At 34.9% G+C, this 14,642-nt stretch overlaps 2 long non-coding RNA genes across 7 annotated transcripts in view; one reads left to right on the forward strand and one right to left on the reverse strand.

Moving 5' to 3' along the window:
* LOC140617250 (uncharacterized) overlaps positions 1-14,642 on the forward strand; it is a 132,093-nt gene that overhangs the window by 33,990 nt on the left and 83,461 nt on the right. The window lies entirely within an intron of this gene.
* LOC140617249 (uncharacterized) overlaps positions 1-14,642 on the reverse strand; it is a 326,911-nt gene that overhangs the window by 8,902 nt on the left and 303,367 nt on the right. The gene's annotated exons all lie outside the window — the stretch shown is intronic.

Here is a 14,642-nt window from a genome sequence, read left to right on the forward strand (position 1 = left end):
GCATTTCTCAACATTTCCTTTTTATTGTGAGTTTTTCTCACAGATCTTTGAGTAGTACCTGGCACATAATATTAAATAGTACTTAGTACAAAGCACACACTCAATAAAATTATATTTGAGTGAATGAAAAAAATGCCTTTTAAAATTTGGTTATGAAGTGAAATAGAGTAAGTAGGAGTCATGTAGGTCCAGGACTGATTAAAAAAAATAAATAAATATGGGAAGCACTAATTTTCAAGTGCTCATGGAAAGGATCCTTTATAGGGAGAGGTTGAGGAAGCATTAGTTAAAAATCAGCAATGAAAAAAAAATCAGCAATGAAGTGAGGTTCCTGATGACAGAGGTGGTGGGAACTTGTTCACATGGTAAAGAGTTGGCCTTTGAATAGAGAAGGGAAACTTCCTTTTATTTAAGAAAATTGAAAAAATGTGAATACACATGAGGGTATATAGATTTAACTGGTGTGAGGTTGAAGGACAGGGAGGAGAAGTAAGAAATTGCCAATTATGTCCTAAAAAATATAATATTTACATGGTGGAGCTTAGATTTGATGCCTACTTGCGGCCCTTGAATAAATTTTGTAAGCTGTTACAGAAAGAAGAATCAAAAAAGACAAAACATGTTTCTTTAGGAGTTTTTCCAATGGGAGAACACAGAATCATTCTCTAGAGCTGAGGAAAGAATAGTACCTATGCTAATTCATGTACCTGGCACTGAGAATTGTTCCTTGTGGATCTCAAACCTAATTATGTTGGTGCCAACCTAGAGTTTTTCTGGAATTCATTCTTACCATGGTAGTGATGACGTGTCACACCCAGAAACAGCAAGAACATCATTAGAAAGTAAGTACCTCAAATAGCTCAGGCTTGAGAAACTCTGAATTTCTTCAATTACCACCCAACGAGACCAAACTCATAATGAATGTTAGAAAATCGATTTTCATTTTTAATTATATGTTTGTATGAGTTTTATAATGATCTTTCCATGCTAATCATTTCAATTTTTTTGGATGGAATTTAGATTTTAGCTGGCTAAAATCCAAATAATGTCCTTGTTAAAAATTTCAAATATATTCAGTTCTTAAGAAAAAAAAAATTAAAAAGTAAACAATCCAATTTATAGAACCTCCCAAATCTTCTTTAGAAAAAGAGGTTTCTGAAAGAAGCCATTCATGAGACAGATAGTTCCTTATGAATGTAACCCCACCGCTAAGGGATTAGAGAGCCCCTCCCAATGCTGGAAAACAGGTATCGAAGAGCCCTAGGGAGAAAAGGTAGGAGGAAGGCTAAAGGAGAGACATCAGCAAAGCCTACCCTGAGGGAAAGAAATAATTCAAGGTACAAAACCATCCAAAAGAAATATCTAAAATTACTGTTTAATTTTTTTCATTCCAGAGGTGTTAGAACTCAACAGCAATCTAAAAATTTTTGTGCTGTTGGATCTGGAGTAGGAGTGTGGAACAAAGTTGTAAGCTTTAAAATAGGCACACAATATTTCAGAAATTATTACTCTGTGTAGGAATAAACTTTATAAATGGAATTAAATTTAGGGCAGGAGAGACTAATTATATGTTTTTCTCAGGCCCTTATATACTGTATTTTAAAAAAAAGTTTTTCCTCAACTTTTTGTTAAACTAATTTGTAAGGAACAGAGTAATCAAAAGAAATAAGTGTTTTTGTTTTAAACATGTTTGCTCTTCCTGGGTAATAAGTACCATATGTTCTTACATTTTTGATCTGCTTTGTCAGGATGGAACTATAGGACTCAAAAGATTTCCTTGTTTCCTGATGTTTTAAGTTTTTGAGTTGCTCGATATCAGTAAGGTCACATACTCAAGCAAGGCTAATTGTATCATATTTACTTCATTTGGTTCATAGATGATATCCATATTGATATGCATAGATAGAATAGAATTAATATACAGATAATGGCCAAATCACATATAAAAATAGAACTCTGACCCACAATCTTTAGTCATCAGCCCAGGAAACTAATCCATTATCTACTGTAACCAGCCCAAGTAGAAGGCAGACTTGTAGAATATTGGATTATTATCTATAGCTACTAGTCCAGGAAGCCAAACAATAACCCCTGCAACAATTGGCCCCAAATGGCCCAGACTTAATTAATAACTGATTTAATTTCCCTAATGTTTGCCCCTACTCCCAACTTGGGACCAACCCAAGAAAGCCAAATACACATTCCTAATCAATCACATAGGATACTCCATTTCTAATTAGCCTGCCTCCCACTTCCCCATGTCATCAAACCCCAATGAGAGCACACCTGAAGCCTTCCCTTTTTTCCATTATAAAGCTTTCTCCTGTGCCTGCCTTTGAGTCTCTGCCAAGACACCAATGACAGTAGCTAACTCTCTTGCTATGGCAAACTTGGAATAAATAGCCTTTGCTTGTTCTCATGTAGTTGTTCTTTGTTTATTTCCATTATGGTCTGTCATAATTTTCACTCCAACCAGTTCCTACATACCTGTTCTTTCTTCAGTAGGGCCTCTATACCTCAATCTGCAGATAGACTCTCCTTTATGCTTAACCATTACTCACACTTTAGATCTCAGGTCCACAGCACCTTCTATTAGGTCAAATCAATGTAGGCCATTCTTCTAGCACCAAGAACTTCTTTGAAGATGTTAGAATTGTTTGATTCAAATTGATATTGATTTCCCTTACTATACTTTAAGGTTCCCAAGGGCAGGAACTGTACGGTTTGCTCATCATTATATTCTGAGATCATAGCCTCTAGATAGTAGGTGCTCGATAAATGCCGACTTGATTCCTATACTACTGCTTTGTAAAAGAAATATACTACTTAATAATGGGACCTGGTAATGATTAACCTCAGGAGGCCCTAATTTTTTGAATTATTCACCTTTTGGGCAGCCTGGGTGGCTCAGTGGTTTAGCGCCGCCTTCTGCCCAGGTTGTGATCCCAGAGACCCGGGATGAAGTACCGCATTGGGCTCCTGGCATGGAGCCTGCTTCTCCCTCTGCCTGTGTCTCTGCCTCTCTCTCTCTCTCATGAATAAATAAATAAATAAAATCTTAAAAAAAATTATTATTCACCTTTTACATAGGGCTTATGAGTTTAGGCCCTCCACATATTGTCGCATTGGAAAGATCCCCCACGACCTCCTTTGGATCCACATGAGTGTTTTCATCTTTTCTTAAGTATCAGACAAACTTTTCATCTCTTTTAAGGCCCTGGTATAAATGGTGCTCCCTCAAATGGCTTTGATGACTCAAGGCTGGTTGGTGTCCTATATGGCCCCTTACCTTGTCCATATTTCTGTATATTTTGCTGTGATTATTTATTTACATCTTCTCTCCTTCAGTTCTGAACTCTTCAGAATAAAAGCCTTTATTCTATTCATCCTTCACAAAAAAGAAAACTCTACGTACTTCTTGTTAGACAAATTACTAAGCCACAGCAATCAATTAGTTTTTAACTGTGTGCTAACCAAGTACCAATTGATCACACTGTTATTTCAGTCAAGCTCAAAATAACCCTGTGAACTAAATAGTATTATCTTCCTTTTGTAGGTGAGAACGGTTGAGTCTGAGAAAAGTGTGTGTCTTGTTGAAGGTCACACACCAAATGCGAACTGAATTCAGACATGTTCAAATTGCATAATCTAAACTTCATGCTTTATTAAATATAGATTCTGTAATCCATTATCTAAAGTCCTAGTCTTGTCTAATTTCTTTTTGCCATATAATATAGCTCCCATTTATCCCTGAAAATCTCCTTTCATTGTCTAGATACCATGTGTAGGGAGCTCATAAAAATTAATAAACGAAAATGCTTAATCCAATATCATCTTCCACATTTACATTAAAAATATTGCCTAAAATATAACTATTTGAAAAGTTGCACTTTTCTAAGACATAAAATCATTCTTTAAAATTCTACTTCCTAAAGAAATGTATTTATGTTTAAAATATATATATGAACTACTTCATGTTAATCTTTACTTATTATATTCTTCTGCATTTTTTTTACAAAGTTGACATGCCTAGTCAATAAATCATTCTCAGATTTATTCGCTTAACTTCTATATATAAGTGGGTTTCTAGATGGTTCTATGATAAGTTAAGGCCTTAGAGGTGATTTAACATCATAGAACATCAAAGTTCATTGTTGACATTAATGTGATGAAATAAAAAGCGGTAATGTTTGAACTGTTCTCGGTGTGCTATTTGCGAAATGTAAAATACTCATTAAATGTAACCTAGAGTTTATAAATTGATTTATGTCAACACATGAACCAAACACTACCATTTACTGTTACATGCTTTTTATTAAACACATCATGAGATCAAAATGACAGTTAAAACAGTTTATTCTTTCATATTAAGTGGAGATATAAAGCTGTTGCCTGTATTTAAGAAGGTAATAACAGTCATTTTGCATTTCTTTTCTAAGCACAATACATCAGCTAGAGCTCAACTAGTATTTCCTACTGAAAAAAGACCTCAGTGTGAAGAGAGAAGCAAGGAAGAAGAAATAGTTCTTTCCTCTGACAGTAAATTACATTTCTTGGGTGTCCTTGTCCTAAGTAAAATGAGAATCATGTAGATTTTAGACTTTCCTCTTTAAGTCTTGGAATATCTAAAATGCATTTTAACTCTTTCTTCCCATTATTCATTTTCTTAGCATAGACAACTTGTAAATTTTTTAGATTTATGTAGTTTTTTAAACATCTGGTAAAGGCTATAAAGAGATAGTTTATAAAATCCTCAACAGAAAATAGACCGGATAAACTAGGACCGTATTTGCCAGCCAAAGATGTGATGCCAGACAAAGGTAGCTTGGTGATATTTTCCTTTCTTCTTTCTATTTTTTTCTATCCTCCAATTTTTCTTCATGATCAGAACCAAAGTAAAAGACCAAGCATCCGCATATATGCAATATGTAACATTGTGCACATACTACATGCTGTCAAAGAATAATGAGTTGTTGTTTGCTTTTGTTTAATATGACTGTTAAGTAAACTACCATGATAATGACTGTGCCACTCTGCCCAATGTTCATGTTTTAGCATTTTCATCGTAGGGAGGCATTAAAAAAAAAAAAAAAGAGACTAGAGGGATGCAGGGCAGTGGTATAAGAAAGCTTCTGAGTCAGAGATCCCATTGGGAACTGTTAATCAAGACAACGGTGTTTTGCTTGACCCAAACAGCATTTTGTGATTTTTATTTTTATTTTGTTTTGTTTTTCTTTTTTCATTTTATGATTTTTAAAACAAAACTTTCATATCCCTAATTTCATTGAATCTAAGATGTCAATCATTTATAAAACACATCCTGACTTCTGAGTTGTTAAAGTGTGAGAAGATATATTTTAGAAACAACGAAATATGGTAAATATCTGGACTTCTGGCTTCTTTCAACAAATTAAAATATTTGACCACACTAGTGCTGTGAACCCATATGGTAACCATAGCTTCTGTCAAGTAGCGGCTGCTCCATTTGGGTTTCCTTTCCCTCCCTCCCTCCTTCCTCGTCATGTCATTAATTCCACACATACTCATGTAGTGTCTACTAAGAGCAAAAGCATTATGCTTCCGGGAGACAGTTAATGAAATAGGTAACATCCCTGCCTTTGAAAGAGCTCACCTTTCAGCTAGGAAAGACAGGCTTTAAATGAGTAAATCAATACTGGGATCATTTCAAACATGGAAAGTGCCATGAAACAAATGAATGCAGGACATGGAATAGAGTGATTTGGGAAGTGTGTGTGTATTATTATATTTTTGTGTGTGTGTATTATTTTTGATGATGTGATAAGACCTCCTTGGAAAGGGGAACTTTGACCTAAGCATTTAGTGATGCAAAGGAGCCAGTCCTGTTGTAAAGTCTTTCTACCTTTCTGACTCATCTTTTTTTTTTTTTTAATTTAAATTCAATTTGCCAACATATAGTATAACACCCAGTGCTCATCTCCTCTTGTGCTCTCCTTAATGCCTGTCACCCAGTGACACTCCCCGCCCCCCCCCCCCCCCCCCCCCCCCCCCCCCCCCGCAACCTTTGTTTCTCAGTTGGGAGTCTCTCAAGGTTTGTCTCTACCCATCTTTTTGGGGACTATTTGTTTGGTTCCTCTGGAAGACCCTCTCTTTGAACTGAAATGTTAATATCTCCAGGCCTTTAACCTTAAGTCGTTTCTCATTTCAGTCTTTTTTTTCTTTTGATGATCTTATCAAAGACTTAACTATGACTTAACCTTTTCAGGATTCTAGTATTTTTATCTTAAATCCAATCTTAAATCCCAGGCTCTAGAACTATTTTTCTAACTGCCTATAAATAGCCATCTCCAACTGGAAAGTTCACAAGCACCACACACTCCAAGAAGATACAAACTGAATTATTTCACCCCTAAGTTTCTCCTTTTACTGAATTACAGTAATGACTATATTGTATGCACTATTTTAACAAACATTAATTGTTTTTACTATGTGCCTGAAACTATTCCAAACACTTTACAAATATTGTATGAAGTATGACTGTATATTCATTGAAACAAGGAACTATGTTTTTTTCATCTCTTTATCTCCTACTCTTGAAAGGACATTCAATAATGCTTGGTAAGAAAAAAAAATCAATAAGTGAACACAATAAATGTAGAGAGCTATTAAGAAGACTGAGAATGGTTGTTGATAAGACACAAGCTACATGATTGCCAGGCAGCAAGAGTCATGTTGATGCTCTGAATTTGTAGAGGTTCCAATTTGCATAGTTACATTCAGTTCTTTATCTGTGTCTATGCATAAGAAAAAATAATAAGGCATGTAACATTGATTTAAAGTTAGATTTTGTAGAGTACATGTAGTGGAAAGATAATAGCACATGGAAATAAAGAGACCTGGAGAAACTGGAGGTCAGATGCATTATTCTTAGGTCCAATCAGAGTGGGAAGAAACATCAAAATTACTGATAAAGAAATACAGAAATAGAATTAAGATAAAGGAACTGAGACAATGAGATCAGAATAGGATTAGTAGAATAAAAGAGATGTGAAATGTGTGTAAACACACACACACTTTATCGTATAATTATTATTGATTACAACTTGGATTATTAGAGTTTAAGCTTTCTCTAGAGAAATTGTTACCCTAAACTGCACGGTAAGATCCAGAGGATGGCTTGGAGAGAATGGAGATGAAACTCTAGAATAGTAACATCCATAACAAATATAATAATGAGTCACATATCTAATTTTAAATTTTCTACTACCACATTTTAAAAAGTAATAAACATGAAATTTGATCATATATTTTATATAATACAATATATCCAAAATATTATATATAGTGAATATATAACAGTATATATCATAAAATCATAATGAGGTATTTTACCTTCATTTGTAATCATGGTGTATTTTATACTTAGCACATCTTAATTTGAGCTAGCCCTGGTTCTAATGCTCAGTAGCCATATGTGACTGGTAGCTACCATATTGGACAGAGCAAATCTTGCTAGAACTAAGAAAGTCAGGGAATGATGAAGTTTGGGGGTGAAATGTGTTCACCACCTGGTTGCTAAAGTCTCCCTGAATCTTGATGGAATTTAGGTATCACACAAGAATGTCTCTGCCTGCCTCTCTCTGTGTCTCTCATGAATAAATAGTCTTTTAAAAAAATTGGGTTTTAATATATGATTACATCTACTCATTATCTTCCATTATAAAAGCTACAGGCCAAGTTCTTTCAGTACAGAATTTTAATTGACTCTAGGAAATGAAAATAAGTTTCTGATTCCTCAAAACTACAATCATGATTCCAAATTTTTAAAATGTTTTGATCTTCAAATGCTAGCAACTGGGAGTCACCTTCAAAAAAGACTTTAGTGTAGGGGCACCTGGGTGGTTCAGTCAGTTAAACATCAAACTCTTGATTTCGGCTCAGGTCATGATCTCAGGGCTGTGAGATAGAGCTCCACAGCAGGCTCAGCACTGGGTGTGGAGCCTGCTTGAGATTCTCCTCTTCCTCTGCCCTTCCCTCCTACCCTCCCCACGCCCGCACTGGTGTGTGTTCTCTCCCTCTCTTTTTCTCTCGCTCTCCCTTCTTCCCTTCCTCTCTCTCAAAAAAAAAAAGAAAAAAGAAAAAAAGACTTTAGGGTATTTGACTGGAAGCCACATAGAGTTTTCATGAGCACATTGTTCATCATTGTATCTCTGATGCCAATAATCAATTCTTGGCTATATGATCAGAAAGGGAACGAAAAGTTTCCAAAAACATGTTTTAGACAATTGCATCCATGCATTTACCCAATTCAAGAAAGTGTGTTAATTATAAAAACAAAGATGGGTCTGTTAAAATTCTGTTTTTCTTCACAAAAATCCATTCATTGCTGAACCACTTCATTGCCTACTGACACCAAAAAGAAGACAAAGCAAAAGCAAAACAAAAACAATAAACATTAAGACAGATTTTTGGGAACATTAAGCAGTCACTGGCTTCTGGTTTTGTGCTAGTACATTATGATAAATATAAACTATTATTTCTCACTGCTGGTATTTCACCTTATGGTGTTGCATCTGTGTTTAGCCAAAAAATGCCAGATGGCATTGAGAAACCAATTGCTCACTATGCAAGAACAATGACATATACATTACACATAAACTGACAAAGTTCCAGCAGTTATTAACAGAGCCAAAAATCCCTCTAACCACTTTTGTCAGGCTTTTACAATTAATGGAGTACAGACCCCTTGGAATATTCTTTGGAGATTCTTCTCTTAAGATAATCATATACCCTTAATTATGTAACCATGGATGCAGCTTTGAACTTTTCTGCCACCCACATCCAAGCTTAGAAGACTATAATTTCAAAAGCTCCTGCATTATATTAGGTCTTCAGATATTGGCTTCTGATTATGTTGTTCTTCTCCCATCATTTGGTAGAACATAACCTTTGCACACCATGATGATGAAATGACCAGTAGAACGACTACCCAAGAAATCAAGAATGCTACTTTTCAATCTGATTTTTCTACTCATAATTGACTCTGTTTCTTGGGAAGCCTTTTTTAAATTGGTTGTAGGAAATTATTTTTGTTAGATTGGCTATATTCAAGGAACATATTTAGAAACTTTGCATTAAAGCATTAAGAATTAAGTCTGGGGACTAAGAATAGACTAAAATATTAAAAGTGATATAAATGTTTATAGTATATGACACATGAAGATGCTTGAATAAAGGAATATTGTTCAACAACTTTGACTTTTCCTAAATTGTTCTAAAGGACAAACTATTATTATTTTAGATACCTTCTATCATTCATCGTAAACCTGACAGTAACAACCACAGGTGCATACTAATTATATACAGCATATGGATTATCGAGTGATCTTATTTGGGGGAATAACTTTGCATTTACTAAAATTGAGTCTTGAATTTTTCAAAAATTTGTGGTCATGGTGGTACTATGAATTTATGCTCTCCATCCCCAAACAAACATATGGCAATGATAAAATACTAGAACAAAACCAAAAAAATATATATGTACTTTAAGCTAAAGTTTTTGTGAACCAGGAAAAGAACAGAAACAAGCTACATGGAGAATAAAGCCATAGGCCTGGGAATCCCTGGGTGGCACAGTGGTTTGGCGCCTGTCTTTGGCCCAGGGCGCAATCCTGGAGACCCGGGATCGAATCCCACGTCGGGCTCCAGGTGCATGGAGCCTGCTTCTCTCTCTGCCTGTGTCTCTGCCTCTCTCTCTCTCTCTGATGACTATCATAAATAAATAAAAATTAAAAAAAAAAAGCCATAGGCCTGCTGGATCTTAGGTCAAAAGACCCTGGGAATTAGATATTTCCAGAATAACAAGGACAAGAAACATCTCACACAGTTTGAGGAACTGGATCCAAGTTCATGAAAGAAAGTCTGGGGCTAGGGTAGGACTTTTCTACCCTTGAAGAGATGGAAGAAGGTTGTGACTGCTGCCTGGGGCTGTGGTTTTGAAGGTGGCTGGAATGAGCAGATGTGGCTGAAGAAGCAGCACAGACCTGGGCCAAACCACCTGCTGATTCAGCCACTAAATTTACAATTTCTCCAGTGTTATCATGGGACAAAAATCCACCTGTGGGCACAGAAGGAGCATTTGGAGAAAGTGAATGGTAAGTAATTTCCACTATTATGGCCTCAACATGAATCTTCCAATTACATATAGAAAATGTAACATTAAGAAAGAGAAGTAATAAAATTAGCAAAAAAAAAAAGTGCTATATTCACTACTGGTAGAATGCAAATAATAGGGAATTTTAAAATGACTGAAATATATGTTAATCCTCAAACAGGTAAAGATAGAAAAATAACTATAAAATATAAAATATAAATAGCTATAAATTAAGGTCAGATCAATATGAAAAATAACCCTTTAGCAATCCTTGAAATAAAAACTATAGCCCCTGGATTGGAGAGTTCAACAGATAGGAATTCTAGACTGGATCTAGTCACAGAAACAATGTGATAGTACCTAAAATTTGCCCAAAATGAAACAGAAGAAAAATATGAAAATTGGAGACATGATCGTTAGATGGAAGAGTTCCAATGTATTGCTAAGAAAAGTTCCAGAAGTAGAGGATATGGGAAATTGTACAGACACTGTCAAAGAAATGATGGTTAGAATTTCTAGAACTGGAAGAAAAAACCCCTAACTTTTGAGGCTGAAATAGTACATAAAGAGAAGAATGAATGAATGAATGAATCAAATCTACATGCACTTACATCATAATGAAATTCCAGAACGTCAAGCATGAAGAGAATCTTAAAAGTTACCAGAGAGAAAAGACAGGTTACCTGTAAAGGGTCAAGAACTAGACTGCCAGCAGATTCTCATCAGCCAAAATATATTTCAAAAGTAGTTTGAGGTCAAGGTTATAATTTTTTAGTTTATTATTATTTGGTGACTTATTTTTTTTTGAACAGTTTAAATTAACAAGCATAGAAAAGGAAGTATAGAGATTTCCCATTTACCCCTTGCCTGCACCCCACCCCCCCAAGCATAGCTTCCACTTTATCAACATCATTCACCAGAATGGTACATTTTCTACCAAGGATGAACCTACATTGACACATCCTAAATAACACTTGTTATTTACTTTAGGGTTCCTTCCTTGTGGCTTCTTTCACTCCAATTGTATTTAAGTTTCTCCATGCCTTCTCATGGCTTCATAGTTTATTTCTTTTTAGGAGTGGATAATACTCCATTGTCTGGATATACCACAGTTTATTTATCCATTCACCTACTGAAAGACATCTTGGTAGTTTCCAAGTTTGGGTAATTATGAATGAAGCTGCTATAAACATATTTGTGTGCAGGTTTTTGTGTGCACATAAGTTATCAATTCCTTTGGGCAAATATCAAGGAATACAATGGAGATCTCATGGTAAGAGAATGTTAAGTTTTATAAGAAATTATCACATTGCCTTTCAAAGTGGCTGTACCATTTTGTATTCCTATTGTTCCACATCCTCACCACCATTTGGTATTGTCAGTGTTTAGGATTTAGGCTATTCTAATAGGTACATATTGTTGCTTAGATTTGCATTTCCATGATTATATATGAAATGAAACATCTTCTCATATGCTTGTCAGTTGTGTATCTTCTTTAGTGAGATATCTGTTAAGGTCTTTGGTCCATTTTTTAAATTGAGTTATTTTCTTATTGCTGAGTTTTTAGGGTTCTTTGTATATTTTGGGACACCTGGGTGGCTCAGTGGTTGAACATCTGCCTTTGGCTCAGGACGTGATCCTGGAGTCCTGGGATCGAGTCCCGCATCGGGCTTCCTGCATGGAGCCTGCTTCTCCCTCTGCCTATGTCTCTGCCTCTCTCTCTCCTTGTGTGTCTCGTGAATACATAAATAAAATCTTTAAGAAAAAAAATGAGTTCTTTGTATATTTTGGATAAACAGTCCTTTAATCAGTTGTGTCTGATATTTTCTCCCAGTCTGTGGCTTGTCTGGTCATTCTGCTGGCACTGTCTTTCACATAACAGAAGTTGTTAATTTTAATGAAGTCTGGCTCATCAATCATTTATTTTATGAATCACGTCTTTGGTGTTGTATCTAAAAAGGCACACCATATACAAAGACATCTACATTTTCTCTCATGTTATCTTCTAGATGTTTTAAAGTTTTTGCATTTTCCATTGAGCTATTTTTAGTTAATTATTGTGAAGGGTGTCAGGTCTGTGTCTAGATTCCTTCCTTCCTTTCTATTTTTTTCTTCAATCTGGATGTCTCATTGTCCCAGCACCATTTGTTGAAGAGGCGATCTTCTATTGTATTGCCTTTGTTTTTGTGTCAAAGATAAGATGACTATATAAACGAGGGTATACTTCTGGACTCTCAATTTCACTGCATTGATTCATTTATGTTATTTCCCCAATACTACACGGTTTTGATTACTATAGATTTATCCTAAGTCTTGAAGTCAGGTAGAGTTTGATTGAGATTGCAATGACTCTATAGATTGAATTGGAAAGCATTGACATCTTGACCATATTGAGTTTTCCTGTCTACGAACATAGAATATCTCTCCGTTTATTTGGTTCTTTGATTTTGTTCATCTGAGTTTTTTAGTTTTCCTTGTAGAGATTGTCTACCTGTTTTGTTAGATTTATACCTAAATGTTTTCATTTCTTTGGATGCTAATGTAAATAGTATTGTGGGGGGTTTTCCAGCTTAATTGAGATATAATTGACATATAACATTATATAAGTTTAAGTTCTACAATGTGTTGCTTTGATACATTTATGTATTGCAAAATGATTACCATCATAGCATTAACTAACACCTCCACCCTGGCACATAATTTCTATTTCTTTTTTTGTGATGAGAACATCTATGATCTGCTCTTTTAGAAATGTTCAAGTGAACATTACAGTATTATCAGCTATAATCTCTTGAATTTGTTAGTTTCCACATCAGAAGTTTATTTCCTTTGACCAGCATTTCCCCATTTTTTCCATTCCTTAGTCCCTGGTAACCATCACTCCACTCTGTTCCTCATAGTTTAGCTTTTTTAGATTCCACATGCAAATGATATCATATAGTATTTATCTTTTTCTGACTTATTTCACTTAGCATAATGCCTTCAAGATTCAACAAAGTTACTTGCAAATGGCAGGATTTCCTTTTTTCTCATAGCTTAATAATATCCATATATTCATATATGAATATATTGTATACAATATATTACATATGCTCAGATTTGAATATTTATTTACATTTCTATCTTTATTAATATATGTGTGGGGAGTGTGTGTGTATCATCTCCTTTATCCATTCATCTGTGGGTGGACATTTAGGTTCCCATATCTTTATTATAGTGAATAATGCTACACTGTGGGTATGAAGATATTTCTTCAAGATCTGGTTTTCATTCTCTTTGGACATATACTTAGAAGTGGGATTGCTGGATGATATTATAATTCTACTTTTGTATTTTTAAATTCCATGTATTTATTGTTGATATTACAGGGATGTGAGTAACTTTTGTATATTAAACTTGCATCCTGCAACTTTGCTATAATCATTTATTAGTTCCAGCAGAGGGTGGAAGTTGTTTTTGTTTTGCTTTGTTTTGTTTTGAGATCTTATTTATTAAGAGAGGAAGAGTGTGTGTGTGTGTGTGGGGGGGGAGTTGCAGAGGGAGAGAGAGAGAGAATCACAAGCATACTCTTCAATGAGCACAAAGCTTGATGTGGGGCTTGATCTCATGACCCTCAGAACATGACCTTAGACAAAACCAAAAATCAGATGCTCAACCAACTGAGCCACTGAGGAACTCCTGTATTTGTTTTTTGGGTTTTTTTTTGGGGGGGGGAGGTAGAATCTTGTGCATTTTCTACATAGATGATCATGTCGTATGTGAAAAACAACTATTTTGTCTTTCTTCCTAATCTGTATAACTTTCATTCCTTACATTAGTAAGGACTGCCAGTATGGTGTTTTAAAAAGGAGTGGTGACAGAGGACATCTTTGCCTTGTATTAGGTGTTAGTGGGAAAGCATCAGATTGCCTACCATAGGGCATATTGTTAGTTATAGGGTTTTGTTTTTCTGTTTTTGTTTTGGCTAGACTTTATCAAGTTGAGAAAGTATCCCTCTATTCCTACTCAACTGAGGTTTTTTTTTTTTTTTAATCATGAATAGGCATTGGATTTTATCAAATAATTTTTTTTTCTATTGATAAGATCCTGTGATTCTCTCCCCTTTTTAGTCTGCTAATGGTTTTGAATTTTTTTGAATCTTGCATACCTGGGGTAAATCCCACTTAGTTGTGATATATAATTGTTTTTGTACCTTTTAAGAATTCAGTCTGCCATATTTTGTTGAGAATTTATATTCTTGAGATCTAGTAGTCTGTAGTTTTCTTGTAATATCTTTGTCTGGTTTTGGTACTGAGATAACACTGACCTCAAAGAATGTTAGGAAGTATCCTTTCTGCTTCTATCTTTTAAAAGAGATTGTAGAGAATTGATATAATTTCTTCCTTAAATGTTTGGTAGATCAGTGAACCCATCTGGGCCTACCTAGTACTTTCTCTTTTGAAAGATTATTAATTATTGATTTGGTTTCTTTAATAGATATAGGTCTATTCAGATATTTAATCTTATGTGT

This window comes from Canis lupus, chromosome 25 (genome assembly GCF_048164855.1).
Source record: "Canis lupus baileyi chromosome 25, mCanLup2.hap1, whole genome shotgun sequence".
Classification (NCBI taxonomy): Eukaryota; Metazoa; Chordata; class Mammalia; order Carnivora; family Canidae; genus Canis; species Canis lupus.